The following is a 17,627-nucleotide window of genomic DNA, read 5'->3' as shown; positions in this document are numbered from 1 at the left end:
AGAAAGGAAGTCATTTATGACATTTGAGAGAGTAACTGAAGCAGAAAAGTAAGAAAAGAAGCTGTATTTTAGGGACAGTGGGTGTTCTTTGCCCACAAAAAAATGAAGCTTTCAAAGTTAGGGTGTACAGATGCCAGACACTTTCCTCCACTCTCCTCTTGTAGGAAGTAAGATTCGTGGACTAATGTGTTCTGATTCACCTTACTATTGAAGCTTGTATAGGACCTGCCCCATGCTACATAGGAAATCATCCCTTACCATACTATACGATTTTTCAATCGCCCTCATTCCTGTTAACCTCTCTTCTATCATCGTCCTAAATAATTCCCTTCATATTCTCACATAATCCAAAATTATATTTTTCTTGGTTATTTTCTTCCCTACTAGAACATAAATGACCTCAGGGACCTCATTTTTTTTTAATTGCTGAAGTTCTTGTGCTTGGGAAAGAATTAACACATAGTGTCAATATTTATTTGCTGAAAAAAACGAGTGAGTTCAGTAGGCACTTCCGAAGCCCCCCCCCCCAACTAGTCTAATCTCTTCACATATCTCTGTCTTTCAAAAAGTCCCTTCCTTTTTTTCTCGGAGAGACATTTTCCTAGGCTAAAGCTGTTAAAGGCTTTTACAGTGAAATATGCCCCTGAGAAGAGTAACACGTTAAGATCTGATCAGCTTCGTATATCCTAGGTAAGACACTGAAGGAGTAGAGTTTGGGGATTTGAGCAAGACAGGAGGGAGCTGAGAGGGAACATTCTGGAATAAAGGTCCCATCTACAGCAGATAGACCTAATTGGGTTACCATAGTAGTCGATCCAGACACTGGGTACACTGAGAGAATAGAAGGAAGGATGTGAATGGAAATTATGTGGACTTCCAACTTGGCCCAGGGCCAAATCTGGAATGAAGAAACCCTTTCTCCATCTTTCAATTTGTAAGTAGTTTTCACTTCACATCCAGGCTCAGCACCTGCCCTCCCTTTCGAAACTGTCTTTTCAAATTCCTGGGACTTATTTGTCATTTTCTTACATGCCACAACCAGTTGTGTCTGCTGTTGCCTTGTCCTCCTGACATAACATAATCTACGGTGACAGGTGCAACTATGGCATCTCAGTGACTCATAAATGGGAGACGACAGAGGGTTGGATTCTGGAGAAGTGTGATGGCACGTGCCTTTGCGGACAGAATCTTAACAAGCAGGTGTGGTTCCAAACCTTCATTTGTGGGCTGAAGTTTTAGTGGTTACATTTAGGCTTTTAGTGGAGATAGTAGGTTTAGCAGCACAGGCTGAGAAACTGCTGGGAGCTGGAGGTACCGTGGGGACCTGTAAGCGAAGCCCTCAAGATGTTTACCAAAATACTAGTAATAGTAGCTAATATTTATATGGGACTTGCTCTGTGCTGGGCACTGTCTCAAAGTGTTTCACATATGCTAGTTGATTTAATCTTCACAGTCCTGTGAGGCAGGCAAGGAAGCAGAGGTACAGAGGGGGTTAGTGACCTGGGCAAAAGTGCTAGGCTATGCAGTGGTGGAGCACATACTGAAACTCAAGTCTTGCTTCCAAACTCTCAAGAGAACTGTGTTATAGTAGTGGCAGTAATAATAATAACAATTACTATAACTGCCATTATTTTGTGCTGTGACCTGTGCTACGGACTCTACGTATATTATCTCCTTTAACCCTCACACTAGTTCTACAAAGTTAAGTATCATAAGAAATCTTGCGTTGTAGATGGTGACTGTGAGACTCAGACTGTAGACTTTCTTGTCCAAGGTCTTGTCCCTAGGAAGGGGGACAGCCAGTGGTTGAACCCAGGTTTCTCCAATTTGGTTTTCTGAAACAATCAAATCCTCCAACCACGGGGTTGTGCTTCAGTTAGCTTATAGGCCAACATGTAGAGGTTTCCTTTGACTTACAATGAGGCTTTCTGACGAGGTGGGAGAAATTAGTGACTCCCTCTACGCTGCCTTATACAGGGGGAGTCTCTGAGTATACGTTATCCGCATTGCACTGCACACTTTTAGCCAGTTAGTCAGAAGTAGCAGTCTGCCTAACCTTGGGTCCTGTAAGAGGAACTTCTGTCAGAAGATTTCCGAGGCAAGTCTTCCTTCTCCTTTCTACAACCCCAGTTTTCTCTTTGCTGTTCTTCATATACAAAGATAATACATCCCACCTACTGACCCTAAATGTTACTTTGAATTGGTTCTCTTGCTGTAGGGATGGAGAAAACTGATGCTTCCGATTTTGTCTGGCCCCTGATGTAATTTTTAAAGCAACTGGTCAAGATTAGAGGCTTAGGCTATGGTCAGAGTTTAGGGTCCACGTCTCGTCCAAGGGAAGGTTTGAGGCAGTGATGATGATGAGAGTAAACTCATTGTCTCACAGGGGGACGATACCCATACTTAACGGTACTGCCCTTTAGCCAGTTCCCAGCGATGCAGCAGGGACTTCAATTTTCTGGTCGTGATGCCATTTGCAATGCACTTCAAATTGTTCAATACAGTTTTTCCTGCTCCCACCTTCTGCCATGCATTTGAGTTCCCCGCTACTTCTGCCTCTCTGTGAAGTGTGTAGTAAAATGAACCTGTTTTATTTCCCTCAAGCACAGCAGTCAGTGATTTCCTGTTGATGCAGCGAGACAAGGCAAGAGTATGGTGTCCTAGCTGCCTGCCTACTGGGATATGGCTTTTACAAATTTTTTTGAAATCCCACCTCAGGTCATTATTCAAGTGACCTGGTAACATCTGAAGAAGACTTATCAAAGTCAGAGGTTGACTTCCTTCGCCACCCCCAACACAGAAATATTGCCCCATCTGTCAGGAGGGGAACTCAGCTGAGCTCAGTTGGAAGCTGCTCTTTGCGTGTCCCCTGCTTCTGTTTCTACTGACTTTCCTTTGGCATTAGCTTCACTTCGCTGCCAGTGGACCCCTTCGCCCACTGAGGATGGACTGAGATGGGCATGCTGCCTTGCTTTTATGAAATAGCAGCAGTATCTTCTTGCAGTTACTGTAAGCATTTTCAGAGGGAAAATACAGTCTTTTAAGCCTTAAAAAGGGCATCAAATCTCCTTATTATAGCTTCTGCCCCAGCAGTACATAAGATCTCAGACCAGGACTACTGATGACAGAAGGAAAGGCATTGTGAAGAAGGCAATTCCGGGAAGATCGGTGGAGAGATGACATCTACCCTTACTGGAACTGCACAATTGCCAACTTTGACTGTTTGTAAAGAAACAGCATCCTCCTCACTTGAAGTTTTTGTCCTGCTCTACAGCCTGCATCTCACGTGGAGCTTTGTCCAGGCCAGTGAGTTTCAAGGGATGGGCAAGTTTGTCACCATGTGTGCGTTTGTGTTACCGGACACAAGTTTGTGTGCCCAGCGCACAGTAAGGCCAAATGATACTGAAATGTCGGAGTTTGGAACAAAGAAAGGTTTATTGCAGGGCCATGCAAGGAGATGGGTGGCCCATGCCCCCCCAAAACCCGAACTCCCTGAAGGGTTTCAGTAAAGCATTTTTAAAGTCAAGGTGAGGGAGGGGGTGTGGTTGGTCATTGCAGGCTTCTTGGTGTAGGAATCCTTTGTTCTTGCGGCTGTCCACGTAGGTCAGGTCACAACGTTCCTATAAACCTCCAACAAGACAAATGTTATTCTCTGTTCTGCAACTTTTTATCTCTATATGAATGGAAAAGTATTATACCCTTAAAGGTCAGAGCCTTGAGAATGGGCTATCCTGTATATTTCAGGTTATAGGTAACATTCTTTTTCTTTTTAATATTTATTTATTTATTTGGCTGCGTCGGGTCTTAGTTGCAGTACGCGGGATCTTTGTTGAGGCATACGGGATCTTTTGTTGTGGCACACGAGCTTCTGTCTAGTTGTGGCATGCGGTTTTTCTCTCTAGTTGTGGCACGCGGGCTTCAGGGTGTGTGGGCTCTGTAGTTGTGTCACACGGGCTCCAGAGCATGTGGACTCTGTAGTCTGCAGCATGCAGGCTCTCTTGTTGAGGCATGTGACCTCAGTAGTTGTGGTGCAGGCTTAGTTGCCTGACCAGGGATCGAACCCGCATCCCCTGCATTGAAAGGCAGATTCTTTACCACTGGGCCACCAGGGAAGTCCCATAGGCAACATTCTTAATTCGAAGCAAAAGCAGTAAAATCCAAAGGTTCAAGTGAAAGAAACAGATCTAATATGGAGTCAGATTTGTTCTTCCCTGTTGCGTTTGGAGGATGCGAGGGAAAGGGAACCGTGTGAAGACAAGAGTATTTCAGAAGAGGGCAGGGGACATGTGTGGCTTAGAAAACAATAATTGATGTTATAGCATTTTTAATGGTAGAAAGCAAAGTTTGATCAATTTTTCCTGACTGATGGAAATCAGTAGCACACACTCTAGTTGCCCTATGTCAGTGATTCTCAAACAGTTGGGTGGCAAGCTCCCTCAGAGAGGATTTATCACAACAAAGGGAGAAGTCATGTTTCATGTTTATAAAAGGAGGTAAGGGTTAAAAACTACTTGAGAAAATACGCTTTATCTTTCAGGCCTTCCTTGCTCGTGCATCTTTCCTGACTGATGGCCCTTTGAGTTCACCAATGTTCTGAATAGGACATCCAGGAGGAGCACCTTGGCTGACAGCCCCTGGCCCTCCTGAAGGGCCACGCTCAGGGTTTATTCATTTATAAGGTCTTCGATTTTTTTTCCCCCTTGCCTTTTCATTTCACCTGTTTTCTGCTTTGACTGTTCCTGTCTAGTTTACTCTTCTGATTGCTTTTTAATTCTGTTATCTCACATTTGGTGTCTCTCTCAGTGTCTGTATCTCTGTGTCTGCCTCCTTGTCTCTGTCTTTCTCTTTATTGCAGCCTGTCTCTTTGTCTCAGTCTCTCAGTCTTTGTCATATTTTGACTACCTTTTTCGTGCCTCTTCTCTTCAAAGGCTCTGCCACAGAGTTATCATGAGGATTGCCTATTCGAAAGTACTTTAAAACAATTATTATACAAATGTAAGGTGGTACCATGGCTACCAGTTCTGAAAGTATGTCAAAACCCCAACTGTTATTCATGAAAACAAGAAAATGCCAGAGCAGTCCCCCTGACAGGCTCTACAAATCATCCTTTGGATTGATGGGAGTATGGGGTGGAGACAGCTAATGCCAGTAAAAGTAGTGAATCTGTGTGTTTTAAAGTGTGTTGGAGAGAGTCAACTTTGTTATAATCTTATCACTTGCTAGTTATTCTAGTTTCTTACTGGTATTAACTAGATTTTGCATGATGTTAGTTAGCTTTTGAATTTTAGCCAAATTGATCTGGATACAGGATACAGAGAAATTGAGGCCCAATCATTTAAGGAGGCTCAGACTTACTATGGGGGCTAGAAGATTGAAGAGGCAGCACATGGAGACAAGGGAAGGAAGTATCAATCAGAGCCTCTAGCAGATGGCAATAATAGTAAAAACAACTACCTGAGATATTTATACATAATTAACATCAGTACACAAATCCCTCTCCACTCTCCTCTATCTCCAAGGCAACATAGACAGGACAGAAGTAGGGATGCTTCTCTATGTCCTTACAAACACGATCTCCTCATGTTGCTATGGCTTATGGCATGTCATTATAAAGACGATTTCTTGTGTTGAGTACTTATTGTCAAGTATTGCGTTAAATTCTTTGCATTAATCTCATTTAATCAATTCTCAAAATAATACCATGAAAGAGAGAAGTTTTATTATTGTCCTTCTCAAGTTACAGATCTGAAAATAGGCTTGGAAGAGTTGAATTTCCTTCCCGATGCCTAACAGTTTCCACATGGCAGTGCTTGGATTCAGATCCAGGTCTTTTTGACTTCAGATCACATGCTCATCTGTTTTGCTTCATTGACCCCTGCTTTCCCAGGTTTATTGCCTCTGCTTCATAATGTTCCAGAATAATCTGGGGAGGGAATTGTTGCCTCCCTACCGTATAAGACAAAACAAAGTGTTCTTAGAGCCCATGGAGGGGACTTATTTTCCCATGTTCCATCCTCAGTCATTTCCTTTGGAAATGCACCATAGCTGACCTCCTTTCTGAGTAGCCAGTGTGCCAATGTAGCCCCCTATGCAAGGCAAAGCCCTGAGTTTGATGCAGTTCATCCTGTGTACGTGTACTGCCTATGTAATAAATAGGAAAGGGAGAGAAAGCCAAGGATTTGAGACTGGGGCCAGAAAGTGTGAAGTCTTCAGTGCAGTTGCCGAACGTCATAGCTTTTGGGAACGGGCATTGTGGGAACAGGCGCAAGTGGTGCACTCACTTCTTGTTCTTTGACTGTGGTCCCACCATCCAAAGCTGGCAGAGAGCTTTGTGGCCATAGGCTATGAATCATATCCTCTCCCCACCCCAAATGTTTCTTGAGGTTGCGCTCTGGAAAAAAATCCATTTTGCTCTCTACCCATTAGTCTGTCCATTACTGAATATCTGCTGTGTACTAGTTCTGTGCACTGAACTTTGTGTAATTGCTGCATTTGCTATTGTACTGCAGGTGGTGAGATTAGAATGGGGCATTAATCTCTATACAAATAGGCTTTTATAGATATTTAATGAAGTTTATGCGGCTTTTGCCAACTTCCTTTGGTTGGTTGGTCCGCCAAGTTTGGACCACTGCTGCTTAGGCTGCTTTCTTCCATCACGGTCACTGAAGCCTTCCTTTCCTGATAGCTTCGTCTGAAACGATGTCACCACTTCCCTTTTATGAATTTTATGAATTAAAACTCTTTAATCGCTTCGTCTGAAACGATGTCACCACTTCCCTTTTATGAATTTTATGAATTAAAACTCTTTCTCTAATGTAGTTTTTCTCAAAGAGTGGTCCTGAGGCCATTGCTTCAGAATTGCTCACAATCATTCTTATTACAGTGTAGGGTTCTACATCCTGTCTTAAATTTAAGGAATTGGAATCTCTAAGAAGGCGGGCCTTGGAATCTGCATTCTTATCACACTGATAAGTTAAAGAACCCTTGCTGTAATTGTTTTCCTTCCTCCATTCCAGACAGACACCTCAGTCGTCTTTGATCTTATTGTTTCCTACTTCCAGATCAGTTTGGTGTCTCTAGGAGATGCTTGAGAGGATCTTTTATGTACCCAGGAATTAACTGCTAGTCATTTAAGAGAAATACTCTGAAGCCATCAAGGTAATTAAAGCAAATGTATATCACCCATGCCCCGAGGAGTGTAAGGGCAGTTAAGAAGAAAATGTGTGGACAGCGTCTCCGTGTGCACAGGCTGGCCCTATAACTAGATCTGAATGCCAGCCTATAACCCGTCCGCTAACAGCACGTCTCTCATTTCAACCTTAGGTGCGTGGGTTTGTCAGTGGGGTGCTTTCCACATCCCAGTTCATCAGCTCCATTGAACTGTGGAGACACTTTTGCCTACAAAATAACCTTACAAACACCTGGCCAGAAAGGCAGAGTTGGGAAAGGGAAATTGATTTCAATTTCCAAGTGTAATAGCTAAAGGTTGCCAGTGTACTCCTGGGGTGCAAGATAATGTTATTTTGGAACATACCCTGGCTCCCAAGGTCATGTACAAAGCATGCCTAATAAGATGCTGGAAAAAAAATAATCTCATAAGGGAGAGGTTCCAAACTGTAGAGGTGCCCTGCAAATATTTAATGCGGTTTGTATATTTAAAAACCTTCATTCGCTTTCACTTGAAGTTACTAGCCTTGAAAACGTCTAGTGGTGGAAACACAGACAGAAGTCCAAATTTTCGTTAAACTAGGGGAAAGATAAACATACAGTCTCCGTCCCTATTTCAGGGAGCTATACTAGTCAGTATTTTGGGGTGCAGGAACAGAAATAGATTTGGGGAGAAGATAAATAGAAAATCAGCCTGTTTTTCCCCTTTTTCTGAATATTGAGACTTTTTTTTTATTATTAGTTTAATGTGAACACTGGGAATATGAGGACAGGTGACTGGATTACTCATCCACCACGGCAACAGTGTTTGTTAGCTGGTAACAGACAAGTGAAAGGTTATGTATATTACCCTGTTTGAGACCGCCCGCTAAGAGGCTCCATTACAAAAAATAAGGTTAGAATGTATAAGGTTAGAATGTATATGGGCCATTTTAGGCTTACGTTTGGCTTCAGAATTTGGAGCGTTTGAAGTCCAGTTAATCTTAGGGAGACCCTTTACCCTTCAATTCTTTTCCTATGTTATTTTGGACACATAATAACTCACACATGTTCTCAAAAGCACAAGAGCTCACACACACGTGTGCATACAGATGCACAAACATGCACGCTTTGTAACAGCTGGCGACCAAATTGAGCCCGATGGGGAGATCAGGATCTAGTGACAAGAGAGTGTAGGCCATCGTCACATCTCCAGCAGGGAGGGATATCATTCTGTTTCCTCTCTCCTACAGCGTACTAGCTGCTTAGGGGAAGAATTTTTTTCTCTAGAGGAAATTGAGGGAGGCCCCTGCTACGAACAGTCTCCCTGATGCAGACTCTTCCTTACTCTCCCTTACCTTTCCCACTTTCTTCCCCGTAGGCCAGATCTTCAACTTTTAGCTGACTCACAATTTTTTAGCGAGTACTTCTCATTGAGGACACAGTTGAAGTGCTTATTGTATGCAAATGCAGGGTTGAATTACCCTGCCTGGAGCCCCAATGACACGCTGTAAAAATCATCTGTAGCTCCTGTTCTTTGACTTCCATGGGTCCCTTGGGGACTCTTTAGCCTCTGTGTCACCAAGCCACATGAAGGTTGCCCAAGGTTTAGCTGCCTTTTATAGAGGATCATTTTCAGAAGTTGATAGTGAACTTTCAGGAGCTAATGTACAAAGAGTATTTAATATTGATTTCCTGTCTGTACTGTTGGTCCCCAGGGCTTAGGCAGCTCCCAAGCATATGAACTAAGATCTCGCAGATATTTTGTAACTCCTAATTACCCTTTTCTTTCCTATGGCTTTCCCCAGGAAGTATAGCTAAGGTTGCTGGGTGATTGGGATAGTACTTTGCTTTGTCTTTACAATCCCAGAACCAATCAGCTTTGTCGCTTACCCTTCTGGTGGACCCTGGGATATACAAAAGGACCATAACATACCAGAGTTTGAGCGCAATAAAGCGGTCAGCTTGTCCAACCCCTCCGTCTGCAGATGAGATCTGCAGCTGTGGCACTCCCCTGCGTAGGCTCATATCTGGCTTTGGGATTGGAGGTGGGGAATTCAGACTCAATTAAGTTTAGGAATGCCGTGTCCTCTTTAACCCTTCTCTTTCTTTTTGCCATTTCTCCCACGACCAGCAACACGGAGTTCATATTACATGCTGACTTTCCCGTCAGGATTTGACAGGGTAATGGCTGCCCTCTCGCTGGCTTCTATTTCCCACAGGCACAAGTCCGCATTTCCCGGGCCTCCTCTTTCCCCAAATTGGATCCAACAAAGAATCCCACTTGTATTTCTCCACATGCTCATTCCGGTGTGGAGGGAAATAGAAAGCATAGGCTTTTCCCGAGCCACTAGGGCTCTAAAAGGTGAGAATCTACCAAGGATAGATAACCACTGGTTTCTATGCATCTCAGACAAACCTGCAGAAACTGCTACTCCTCAATTCTTTCATTCTACTAATTAGAATTCACCCTCCGTCAGCACTTGCTTTTAGTTCTATTTAACAGAAATCTCATTAGGCCTGGCATTACAGTACCTATGTGTCTCCTCCATTGCATTATTAGTTCCTTGAAAAGGGGGAGGCAAGGAATTAAACCCATCATTGTGTTTAACCCCATCAATAGTGTCTGATATGCAGAAGTATCCAAAAAAGTTTTTTGAATTGAGATTTAAGACATTTTTTAAATGGTCTGTCTATTGCAAACCAGCATAGTTCTTGATAACACAGGGATTTCACAAACAGCATATATAGACCCTTGATTATTACTTCAGTCTTCAAATTAAAAATATATATATATCAGATACCTTCTATGTTCCAGGAATTAAGAAGCTGGCAGGGGTTTTTAATAATTTTGGCTTGGAGAGATGTAACACATGTAATGTGAATGTTCTGTCACATTCTGGGCCTGGACAGCTTTACTTTGTTTTTGATTAAGCCTCTACTTTACACTCATGTAGCAACCTCAACACAAATGAATAATACTCCAAGTGCAAATCTTTGTTCCTTCCCTGGAAATCTATCTCTTTCTAGCGCCCTCAACACTCCCTTACACCTCAGCTCTCTTGTTTCCCTGTATCTCCCACCACAAGGCAGTGGGAGAGGACTAGTCTACCTATTGTGGTGGGGAACATCAAAGAAGGCTTTTTGAAAGAGGCTGCAATTAAGATGGACCTTGAGGGATGGACAGAGATGAGGGGAAAGGGTAATCCAGAAAGAGACATTAGTAAGGGCAAATATACAAATAGTGCAGGGAAGTGGTCACCAACTTCGGTTTGGATTGGGATTAACTGGTGTGTGTAGGGTGTTTTCAAAAAGGCAAATTCCTGACACCCTTCTTTATCTCCAGAGATTTTTTTTTTTTTTTTTTTTTTTTTTGGCGGTACGCGGGCCTCTCACTGTTGTGGCCTCTCCCGTTGCGGAGCACAGGCTCCGGACGCGCAGGCTCAGTGGCCATGGCTCACAGGCCCAGCCGCTCCGTGGCATGTGGGATCTTCCCGGACCGGGGCACGAACCCATGTCCCCTGCATTGGCAGGTGGACACTCAACCACTGTGCCACCAGGGAAGCCCATATCTCCAGAGATTTTGATTAAGGAAGGTTTTTTTTTTTTTTTAAAAAAAAAAAAAGCAGCTCAGTCTCCTTTAATCATCACCAATCTCTTCTACCCATTTGGCCAACTTTGAGTTTTCCCTTTCAGTGACTTTCTCCATACTCTTCCCTGACCATAGGCTGTCCACTTCCTTCCTTTGTCCCTAACCATGGCAGATCCATTGATGGAGACACGGTGCAGTCCTTATGTCTTTCCAAAGTCCTTCTTGACTGAAGCTGCTAGATGTGCGTCCTCCCTTGTTCTGAACTCTGATCTAAAGCACTGATTGGCCCTACCAAGCATTAGGGGACTGGTCTTCTTAACAGCTTATTTCAGACAGTGAGAATTCTAGGTTGAGGGAAATCCTACCTACATTGAATTTCCCATACCACTTTGCACAGTGCCCTGTACATAGTACACACTCAGCAGATGTTTACTGAATTGATTCGGCTTAATGGAGCAGACTGGCTTTAACCAGTACTTTACTCTTGGTTGCAATGGGGAGTGTTGGGTCCTGAGTATATGTGCAATCATAGAATTTCAGGAATGGAAATTGAGCATGACACAGAGGGAATGAATGAAAACAGCCTCTCTTACAGATATTCTGGCTTGAGTCATGGCCTAAATAGTTTATGACGAATTTAGAACCTTTTAATGAAAGGCTTCCTGGCAAGGAGAAATCATCTATCTCTGTAATAGTAATTTTCCCATTTTCCCTCTTAGAGTTGTTAAAGCCAGTAAGCTATGCCAAGTATGTAGGGCTGTGTGAGTGTTTGTGTCTGTGCGCACGCACGCATGTGCATATGCTTGTATTTGTACATCTGAAGCGTTACTAAAGAAAGTACATTCTTTATGCAAGAATTTCTTGCATCTTTAATAAAATTCACACCCAGGAGCTTGTCTTCCACCTTATTATTTTCTTTGATATCACCTTTGAGGGTAAGAGAAGTTCCTTTGTTCTTTCTGAAATTTGATATTTATTCTTTATTTTAGGGGGGAGGGTAGATGTTTATGGAAGAAAAAGAAAGAATTCTGGATCAGAGTTCCCAATTAATGTGAGGCAAATAAGTGGTGATCCTTTAATTTTTCACTTGGGGCCAAAAGCCTAAGTACTTTTAATATCATTCTGTTCCTGAATCATCATCTCTCTAGAAGCTTGAGTGTTGTTATTAGGTTCAAGGGCAGGTTTTACACACCAGTGTCAAAGTTCCTTTGCATCTTTTTTGCTATAGGGAAGTTTCTGAGATTCTGGTTTCCCTCCACTCTTGGACACACGGGAAGATTGTCTTTAGGCAATGATATATGAGCAGACGTGACATGTAGCACTTCAGCATGGTTGCATTTAGTTGCTGGCTTTCCAACCCTGTCTTCCACTGTTGACAAGACTGTAGAGGCAGGTGTTGATATAGAGGTCTAATAATAAGCCATCACATAGAAAACAGCTACCTTGGAGAGTCACCTGGACTTAGAGCACATTCTGCATGAGTGAAACATAAATAAACCTTTGTCACTGAAAGCAATGAGAGTCGAAGATTATTTGTTATTGCAGCATACACTATCCTATCCTACCACAAGCACCAAAGAAATATTATTTTTGCTCTGGCGGGGAACACTTGCAGCCAAAAAAACAGGAGTTATTTCTTTCTTTTGTCTGCATTAATTCACTTATTTAATCCCTAAATGGCATGAATTGTGAATGGCTAACACAATGTCATCTTAATATTGTACATTACTTACATCCTGCACTTAAATGAAAACATTTCTCTGCTGTGCTTCTCTTTCCGAAGTGAGGTAGAAGGACAAATTTTTTTCAACGCAATCCTACCATGTCTGGCACATAGTAGACATTCAAGGGATGTTTGCTCAACTTGATGTACTATGAGACAATCCTATTCTAAGGAATCTGGCTGTATTGGACCAGGTTGATCCTCGGAAGAATTTTGGTATAAATGAAATTTGTAACACTTCAGCCTCTCCTTTCCTCTCCCTCCTGTCAATTCCCTAAATCATCCTCTCCCTCTCTACATTCATTTTCTACCAGATATTTGTGTGCTGTCCTAAGCTCCTCTGGTTATGAAAGTCAGTTGATAAATTCAGTAACAATAAGGAAGAAAAGAAGGCACGCATTACCTTTCTTCGAGAGACCTTGTGTAAAGGTCGTTGTTCTCAAAGCGTAGTGCCCGGCTTGTATAGCACCAGCATTATCGGAAAGCTTGCTAGAAATCCAAGTTTTGTGGCCCTACCACAGACCTACTGAATCAAAAATTATCAAAGTAGAGTCCAGCTGTCTTTAAAAAAGTTTTAAATAACGAAATCTGTGTTTTAATAAGCTGTCCAGATGATACTGTGATACTGAATACAGTAAAGTTTGAGAACTTGAGGTAGAAGTTGGACTTTTTTTTTTTTATTGTTTTAGAGCTTCATGCAATATAGTATTGGGTTGGCCAAAAAGTTCGTTTGGGATGTTCCGTAACGTCTTATGGACCATCCAGAACGAACTTTTTGGCCAACCCAATATATGAATTTTGTGGGTAATAATTCTGTGTTTGGAAACTTCTCAATCTATCTCATAATATCATCACTATGTTGATAGGAATTTGTCTGTGTAACTTGTATTCTTAGTCAGATTCTGAGTGTAAGGCAAGGCATGACTGTGCATACACTTAACCTTTGAGTAAGTAGAATACTTTGCAGCCTGGTGGACATGATTTCACAACTACTAGAACAGGATGAAGACCAAGATTTACTGTTTGTCATATTCCTTGACATTTCACCATTAGAGATTCATTTCATAGTTTCTTATGAAAATGTTAACAGTGTTTAGAGGAATATGCTTTCAACCAGTATCAACCAATACTTTGCTGAGAACAGTACCCTATAGGACTGGCTACAGTGGGATATCTGGAAAAAGGAGATAGAGTCAAAGACAAACATTACTAACTGCAGAGTGTGGTCCCATCTCTGGGTACACAGAGCAGCACTTCTGCTATCACAAACCCTCTCACTGTTGTGGCCTCTCCCGTTGCGGAGCACAGGCTCCGGATGCGCAGGCTCAGCGGCCATGGCTCACGGGACCAGCTGCTCCGCGGCATGTGGGATCCTCCCGGACCGGGGCACGAACCTGCATCCCCTGCATCGGCAGGCGGACTCTCAACCACTGCCACCAGGGAAGCCCCTGCTAGTATTTTTGAAATAAACTTTCCAGTCCCTTTGTAACCCTTTAATAGATACAAAATATAAAATTACAAAGAAATGTTTATATTACAATAATAAAAAATCATATTCTAGAGAATAGGGAGAGAGTCTAGTATAGGTTTTTTAGAAATGGGTAAAAAGTCATTGGAAATTGAATTATCACATCCTGTGCTGAGCAATTCCCAGCCCACGTGCTTCATTCAGCCCCTAGATCATCATTAAAAAGTAAATTAAAGTTAAAACAAATTTCTTAAAGTTCCAGGGACTAAATGCAGCTGACATGCCCCTTAGCCTACAGTTACGTGTTTCCAGCTGACAAGCGCGATCATTTTGGCAGTACAGGTGCACAGCATATCATTGAACAGAATCACACAGTGTGTATTTACTTCCCTCTCAAATGCTTCAACATTTACCACTTACAGTTTCACACAACTTTCAGCAATCAGTACACATCTAAATATAAGTAAAACATTTATTTCGGCTATTTGGGACCATTCATCATAGAAAGGTCCCCGTGGAGATTTTGATCTGAATCACGTACAGGGGTCTGAGGCCAAAAAGCCTTTGTAATTCTTAGCATAGCAAACCAGCTGTCTCCAAGCACAGGGGTGTGCACGTGGCAGCCATTTGATTGCTAGTTTATTTTGATAAGTGTGGGAAAATGCAAGGCACTTCTAGGAAATTTTCTTTTTAGTCTAGCATGAGGGGATGCTAAAACAACCAATGTTTGGTGTCAGATAGCAAAACTAGTGAAGAAGCCCTCTTCTAAAACCCAAATAACTCAAATATTCAGTATTTGTTTAAAAAAAATAGACTACCTAACTCTGGCTAAGAGCTTTGCCTTCCTTGCCCTCTACTTCTGTGAGGGCTTAGGTGAAGTTAAGGACATAGAAGGTAGGACATTTGTCTCCTGGCCAGCAGCTAGCCAAATATTGGAATAAATCAAGCCAGCCATAGCACTTCTGCTGTCACAAACCCAGCCTTGGGCAGAGTCATTTGCAGAGCTCTGTCACCTACAAGCGTGCAAAGTCACTTTTCCTTTGTTGAAGATGGGCCAGGGTAGCTGTTGTAGAGAGGCTTGCCTCAAATTTTTCTCCAAAGCTATTTCCTGCAGCTGACCGCAAGTGGGGACTAAATTCCTCTAAGAGAAATGAATTTCATTCTCAGCACTCAGTGTTGTTGCCTAAATCCAGAGTCCAGCCCTAGGGTCCAATGAAGCCAAGATTCTGAGCCCTCAATCACACTTAAGTTCCTGGCCTCTGCTGCCCATTGATTACAGGCTTTTTTTTTTTCTTAGTGACTTCTGTGCATTTGAAAAGCCCTCCGTAGGTGAGTATGGGAAGCCACATAACAGCATCAGCTAGTTCATAATATCCTCCTTTTAGTCTATATGTAAAATATCCCTAGGTCTTGGTATAAGATACTAGACTCCCATTTCTTGAGGTCACATCATAGTGTCCTTAGGGTTCGCACGGCCTTCCTGCCAAATGTGTAGGTCAACATACACCTCACCTGAGGCAGCAGCCAGATGTGGTTCTGAGGGTGTAACACTGGCTTACTGACCCACATTGACACATGCAATCTCTGGAAACATTTTCTGATATTTGGGAGGCCATCCTCCGAACTTTATCAGTAACTCGGGAAGAACAACTTCAGATTCTCTCCGTGACTTCTCGTGGTTCAGCCAGGCAAGTCAAAGCTTGCAACTCCGAGCCAACAACAGTGTACACACTGAAGAAAAAATACGTAACAGGAGAGAGTCAAATCCCTACCATTGAACACGTGGTATAATTGTCACCTAGCTCCTGCCGTGCTGAATGTCCTCCGCACTCACCCCCACCACCCAGCAAAATCCATGTGTCACTCATTTAAAAAGAACCAGTAGTGGGGCTTCCCTGGTGGCACAGTGGTTGGGAGTCCGCCTGCCGATGCAGGGGACATGGGTTCATGCCCCGGTCCGGGATGATCCCACATGCCGCGGAGCGGCTGGGCCCGTGAGCCATGGCCGCAGAGCCTGCACCCCCGGAGCCTGTGCTCCGCAATGGGAGAGGCCACAGCAGTGAGAGGCCCACGTACCGCAAAAAAAAAAAAAAAAAAAAAAAAAAAAAAAAAAAAAAAAAAAAAAAAAGAACCAGTAGTGCTAACACCTCCACCTGAGCTCCTAATTTTCCTTAACACCTTTTAAAAGAAGAAGCCATATTCAGGGACAGTGTTGCTACAGTCACATTAAAGGAAGAAAGCAACTAGCCATTTTGTTTCTGAAACATTCCCTCTTTCTGATTTGAGGGAGCTGGTCATGGTGCCCCATTCAACCAAAGCAGTGGTGAATGAGGTTCCTGTCATGCATTGAACATCTTGTAGGTTTCCATGTTTCTTAGCAGATGAGGTGGACCTGGCATAGGAGGCTGGTGGCCTCCTCTTCTGCTTGGCTTGCCTACCTCAGCCGGAAACTCAACAGGATAGCTGCTCTAGACTGGCGCTGGGGGCAGGGCGAATTATGATAAATGTTACCCAGCTCCCAGTTTGAACCTGGACATGCCACCTGGCAAGCTCTCCTTTATTTCTGGAAAACAAAAATATAAGAGAGAAACTTTCTGTAGCTTTTTGGGAAAAATGACCTATTGTTTCCAATGCCGCATGAGCAAACAGCTGAGATGGTAAAAACCAGCTGGTAATGGAACTCATTAAAAAAATCACACTCTGACATGGGCTCCAAAGCATTTGGAGCAGTGAGATGCACAGGGACGAGAGAAGTTCCCTACTTTCTGAATTTGAGAAATGCCACCAGCTCTTTCTTAGCCATCCTGGGAACTATACAAGCTAACAGGCAAGTTGCTAGCTCCACACACCCTTTTTGAATTGGGCATGATATAGGGTGATAGGATCAACTTGTGTCACTCACTTCCAATATTTCCTCCCACCCAAAGAATGAGATGAGATGAGATTTTTTGAAGGTGACATTATTTTTTTCTTTTATTTATTTTTCAAACAATTTTAGTCAACTTTTAGAGGTTACATTCCATTTATAGTTATTACAAAATATTGGCTCTATTCCCCATGTCGTACAATACATCCTTGAGCCTAGCTTACACCCAGTGGTCGGTACCTGCCACTCTCCCACCCCTATACTGCTCCTCTCCACTGGCCCCACTGGTAATCACTAGTTTTTTCTCTGTATCTGTGTCTGCCTCTTTTTCTTTACAGTCACTAGTTTGTCGTCGTTTTCAGACTCCACATAAAAGTGGCATCATATGGCGTTTGTCTTTCTCTGACTTATTTCACGTAGCATAATGCCCTCCAAGTCCATCCATGTTACTGCAAATTTCCTTCTTTTTTATGACTGAGTAGTATTCCAACACACACACACACACACACACACACACACACACACACACACACACACACACACACACACCCACATCTTTATCCACTCATCTGTTGAAGGACGCTTAGGTTGCTTCCATAACTTGGCTATTGTAAATAATGCTGCTATGAACATTGAGGTGCATGTACTTTTTCGACTTAGTGTTTTTGGTTTTTTTGGATATATAGCCAGGAGTGGAATTCCTGGGTCATATGGTAGTTCTATTTCTGGCTTTTTGAGAAACCTCCATACTGTTTTCTACAGTGGCTGTACCACTTTACATTCCCACCAACGGTGTATGAGGGTTCCCTTTTCTCCACATCCTTGTCAACAT

General features: G+C 42.8%; 1 long non-coding RNA gene across 1 annotated transcript; it reads right to left on the bottom strand.

Annotated features, from left to right (window-relative positions):
* Window positions 1–10,739: 10,739 nt before the first annotated feature.
* On the bottom strand, window positions 10,740–16,156 carry LOC125963040 (uncharacterized). Its single transcript, XR_007474793.1, has 2 exons — window positions 16,006–16,156; window positions 10,740–10,775 (listed from the first exon to the last, which is right to left on the bottom strand). It is a non-coding gene; the product is annotated as an uncharacterized LOC125963040 (long non-coding RNA).
* Window positions 16,157–17,627: the final 1,471 nt, after the last annotated feature.

Source organism: Orcinus orca, chromosome X, assembly GCF_937001465.1.
Source record: "Orcinus orca chromosome X, mOrcOrc1.1, whole genome shotgun sequence".
Classification (NCBI taxonomy): domain Eukaryota; kingdom Metazoa; phylum Chordata; class Mammalia; order Artiodactyla; family Delphinidae; genus Orcinus; species Orcinus orca.
Note: the sequence above shows the minus strand (reverse complement) of the source record. Positions and strands in the feature narration are given on the sequence as shown.